Consider the following 4,968-nt stretch of genomic DNA (forward strand, 5'->3'; position numbering starts at 1 on the left):
CTTCTCCTCTATTCCTTTCTTCTTCTCCTCTTTTTTTCTTCTTTTTTTTCTTCAATATTCTCCTCTGTCATCGTCGATATACCCCTCCCGATAACTTCAACATGAGAGGAGAAGAAGAAAGAAAGGAATAGAGGAGAAAGAAGAAACTTTGACACGAGGGGGGGGTACCGATACCCCCTCCCCGATAACATTATTTTCCCATGTATATGTATGTTGCTTCGTTGTCGATATAACGAGGGTGTCAAGGATCACCGAGGGGTCGAGGGTCGGGAACTAGGGTAGAGGGTCGAGGGTCGTTAAGGGGTCAAGGGTCGAAGGTTTCAGGGTCGAGGGTCGTTAAGGGGTCAAGGGTCGAAGGTTTCAGGGTCGAGGGTCGTTAAGGGGTCAAGGGTCGAAGGCTCTCGACCCCTCGGCGATCCTCCCGACCCCTTGACCCTTGACCGCTTGGCGATCCACGACCCTCTACCATACCGCGGGCGTCGATGCCCACGTCACTTGTGGGACATAGATGTAGTGTTCAACGCCGACCCCCTCCCGATAGCTTCAACACGTGGGGGGGTCGATATTACCCCCTCCTAGCTTGAAGCGTTCTCGAGGCCACCCCCTAACCCTTGAAGCGTTGTCGAGGCCACCCCAAACCCTAGAGAAGCAGCGTCGAGGCCACTAATATGATTCCTTATTGTGATTAGCTAGCTAGTTCTACGTTTGCCACTAATATATCCATATCTGTCATGTTTGAATAATAATTGCCATGTTGTAAATATTTGTAGAAACTATGGACACCCCCCGAGACGAAGCACAAGAAGCGTTGTTGAGGGACATAATTGCAGAAGGAAGTGATGCCCTCTCCTCGATGTTTCTCAACGACAATGATGGTCTGGAAGGAGAGGGTGAAGAAGCAGCTGGCCCTCTCCTCATTGATTTACATGGCTCCGATGACCCAATGCCGGTGCAAGAAGGAGAGGGTGAAGAAGTAGACCGTGAGGACGGCTCCGGTGATCACCAAACCGAGTCCGGCCAGGTATATATATTAGTTAAGCCTGTGCTGACTAGCTAATTGATGCATTCATTGTTTTGGTATGTACACATATTAATTAACTCTCGTCTTTGTTCTTTTTTCTAGCCCTCCAGATCGAGCACAACTTCGGTAAAGAGACGAGGCCCGAAGAAAAAGTTGAGCTCGGATGAAAAGTTTGAGATCATACAAATCGCGCGCGACGGCCAACCGATTGAACCCTACCGGACAAAAGAAGGCATTTGTTGCTCAGTGTGGGGTTCTGGTTAGGGACAAGATCCCGATCAGCATCCAGCAATGGTATAAGCCTAAGAACAAGACCCTGAGGTGTCTTATGTCAATGAGATGCAGAAAAAGAATCTTTGGACTGAGCTGAAGTCAAATTTCACCCTACCGCCGGAGGATGATCCAGAGAAGCCAGTTATAGAGCCATTAATCAAGTCTTTTGCTCTGAGGAAGATGGCAGACCTATTCAGGAATTGGAAGAAAGACCTCAATAGGTATGTCGAAAAAAATGAGACACCAGAATTCATTGGCAAATATGAGAAGATCAGAGATGACTGGCCCGCATTTGTGGCCCACAAGACATCGGAAAAGAGTAAAAAAATGTCGGTGACAAACAAGAGAAATGCTGAGAAGAAGAAGCTTCACCATCGCACGGGGTCAGGTGGCTACCTCGTAGCCCAGCCTAAGTGGGCCAAGGCTGAGAATGATCTGCTTGATAAAGGGATCGAACCAGAGACAATGAACTGGCCAGAACGTTGCCGGACTTGGTTCTTTGGGGCCGGCGGATCCTTGGACCCTATAACAGGGAAGTGCATTTGGACGGAGGAACAATTGGACATACCAGTCAAGAAGCTTCAGCAATATATCGAAGCAGCGCAGCAAGGGACGTTCGTTCCAGACAGGGAGAAGGACGAGCTCACAATGGCCCTCGGCAATCCTGAGCACCCTGGACGGACACGAGGCACGCCAGGCTCCGTTTCGTGGAAGGCTGGATTTCCGGACGCAGGGGGTTACAAAACCCACGAGAGGAGGAAGAAACTGGAGCAGAGCCAACTGCAGTCGCTGCACGAAAGGGTAATGGGGCTAGAGGAACGAGAAGCAGATCGCAGCAAACGACCTGCCGAAGCTTCCCCCGAAGCTACCCCGCCATCTCAGCGGAAAAGCAGCGTGGCTTCCACCGAGCTGCTTCAGCCAGAGCATGCCTTGACGGCTCCTGCCAGCTATCCCGTGGATGCTATCATGGATGCTGAAAATTGCCACCTTATGGCGCAATGGAGCAATTTGAAGGTCAAGGCAGCTGTTGGCTCTGTTTATCCTACTAAACCCGACTCAACTTTTCACTGCCGGCCGATTCTAGAAGGATATGCTAAGGTGATGGTCGATGAAATAACGGAGGGATTTGAGGACCTCCGGCTTGACCACCCTACCGGTGAAGGGGAGTATCGGTTGGGTTCTGCTCTGAAGACTCCATGCCTATGGCGGAAGGATCTCATCAACCTTCCGAACTGGACGCCTCCGCCGCCTCCTCCTCCTCCAGCGAGTCAGGGCACTCCGCCTCCTCCACCGGCGAGTGATGATCAGGGCACTCGGCCCGCTCCTTCTCCGGCGCGTGGCGGCACTCCGCCTCCTTCTCCGCCTGCGCCGGTGCGCCCGAGCAGCCAGCCTCCTCCTTCTCCGCCTCGTCAGCAAGGGCGGAAGAGACCCGCCGCCGCTCCGGAATCTACGGCGCGTCGCAGTCCTTCTCCTCCACCTCGTAAGCAAGGAAAGAAGACATCCGCTCCGTCTACTCTGCCGGCGTCTAGCAGTACAGCCAAAGGCGGGAGGAGATACAGATTTGGTCCTTCTCTGAAGACTCCAGAGAAGTTACCGTACGAGAGGAGCGAGGAGGAAAACGCGAAGATCGCGCAGACCGAAGTGGATGACTGGTTTCAAGGGTTGAAAGCAAAGAGACATCCACCTCCGGAGGAGAAGGTAGATCCGGTGAAAGGGAAGCGCACTCTGGCTGCCCTGACAAAACCACCCAAGTCTCCGCCGAAAGGCAACTATGAGCGCATTATTGGAAAGGCATTTGCCGAAGCGGAGAGGTCGGGAAGTACTAAAAGTGATCAAAGGATGAAAGAACGACGAGCTGGGAAACAAATTGCCCAGCTCGGCGAACAAGCGAAGCAATCGTGCCCCCCGCTCAAGGTGCCTGCTAGCGACATCGTCGATCCGAGGATGGTGCCCGGTTATGGCAATCCTGCAGATTACCTGCCCGACGATGTACATTATGATATCTTGGAGGTGCAGATACAAAGATACGAGTACGGGAAGCCTCTCGTCAAAGATGAAAGTTCTCTATCAACGATGATGCGAACATTGCATGATTGGTACATGAAAACCTGCAAAGAGTCTGAGGGGAGGAGTACTTTGTATGTGAGAGTTAAAAAGGAGCATGACCTCCTTGGAATTGAACTGTTGCCTATTCCATTTGAGGAGTTCTATCAGTTTTTCAATCAATTGGCCATCGATAAAGCAACGGTCACCTCCTACTGTCTGTAAGTAGTACTACTTCCATCATTAAGTCTCTCTATATAACTCAGCCCTTTCATTTGCATGTATTTATAATTATCCTCACTATATTATGCAGATTGAAGATCGCCGAATTGAAGAAAAGACAAGTGGGAGATATTGGGTTCATTAACACGTATCTCATAGATGCAACTGAGGTTCAATATCGTGCCCAAGAAACCGAGGCCAACTTGCTGCGATCGTTGGAAATAAATGAACACAAAGATATAATACTCTTTCCTTACAACTTCAAGTGAGTGTTACTGTCTTGTGGCATATTCGGTTTCCTTATTAGTCCAGGTTATAGTAATGTAATATTGATGAGTTATGCATGTGTGCGCAGCTACCACTATATTCTCCTAGAGATTAAGCTTGAGAAGGGAGTAGTAACTGTCTTAGACTCCAAGCGAAAAGATCCCAAGGAGTATGCGGACATGACTGAAATGCTCGAGAAGTAAGTTAAATCGATCATTATCCACCATATCAGCAACTTTGTTCATTTCTGATATCAAGTAATTGTTTTCTTTGTATGGCAGGGCTTGGAGAAAATTCACCAAAAAAGCTCCGGGACTACCAAAGAAGCTGCAATTTAGGCACCCGAAAGTAAGTACTATATATATAGTAGCATATTCCAGGCATCTCCTAGTGATTCAAGCGCTAGTTTCATCAATACCATTTAGCATGCTTGCTAATTATCAGTTTGATTGACCTCTATTTCTTGTAAAGTGGTTGTGGCAGGAACAAGGGAATGATTTCTGTGGATACTACATTTGTGAGTCCATCCGCCACACGACCTGTGAGCGGGGCTACTCCGACAAACAATATGAAGTGCGTAAATAACAATATTCACAATTTTATTTTATTACCATCATTTGTGTTGAGTTTCATTCATTCATATATATATATATGTATTGACCCCCTTCTTAAAATTAGATGTTTCGGATGCGGGATGAACTCCTAGCACCAGATCGCATGCGAGCAATTCAAGAGGAATTGGCGGCATTCTTTCTTGACCACGTGATCGCTGAAGACGGAGAATACTATGTGGACCACGCGTCCGTATTTTAGGAGATTATATATTTGTAAAAGATAATTATTGTATATATGTAGCCGGTAGTGTCGGATAGATATACGAGAACTTGTTTGTTCGACCAATCTCTCGGAGAAGGAGAGGTGGTCGATATCACTTCTCTCTGTATGCATATATGTTCATGACGATCTTCTGTTTGCTTATTACTAGCTAGCTAGCGTGTCTAGCTAGTCCTCTCTATACGTATGTATGTATGGTACGTAGCGTCGACCAAGCACGGACAAAAGAGAGGACACTTCTCTCTATTAATTAGCTAGCTATAGCACAATATATGAAACACCTAAATTAACCCCCCCAAAACCCCCCA

General features: G+C 48.2%; 1 pseudogene; it reads left to right on the top strand.

Moving 5' to 3' along the window:
• LOC119309742 overlaps window positions 1-4,968 on the top strand; it is a 41,158-nt pseudogene that overhangs the window by 10,031 nt on the left and 26,159 nt on the right.

The sequence above is a fragment of the Triticum dicoccoides genome, chromosome 5B, assembly GCF_002162155.2.
Source record: "Triticum dicoccoides isolate Atlit2015 ecotype Zavitan chromosome 5B, WEW_v2.0, whole genome shotgun sequence".
Taxonomy (NCBI): domain Eukaryota; kingdom Viridiplantae; phylum Streptophyta; class Magnoliopsida; order Poales; family Poaceae; genus Triticum; species Triticum dicoccoides.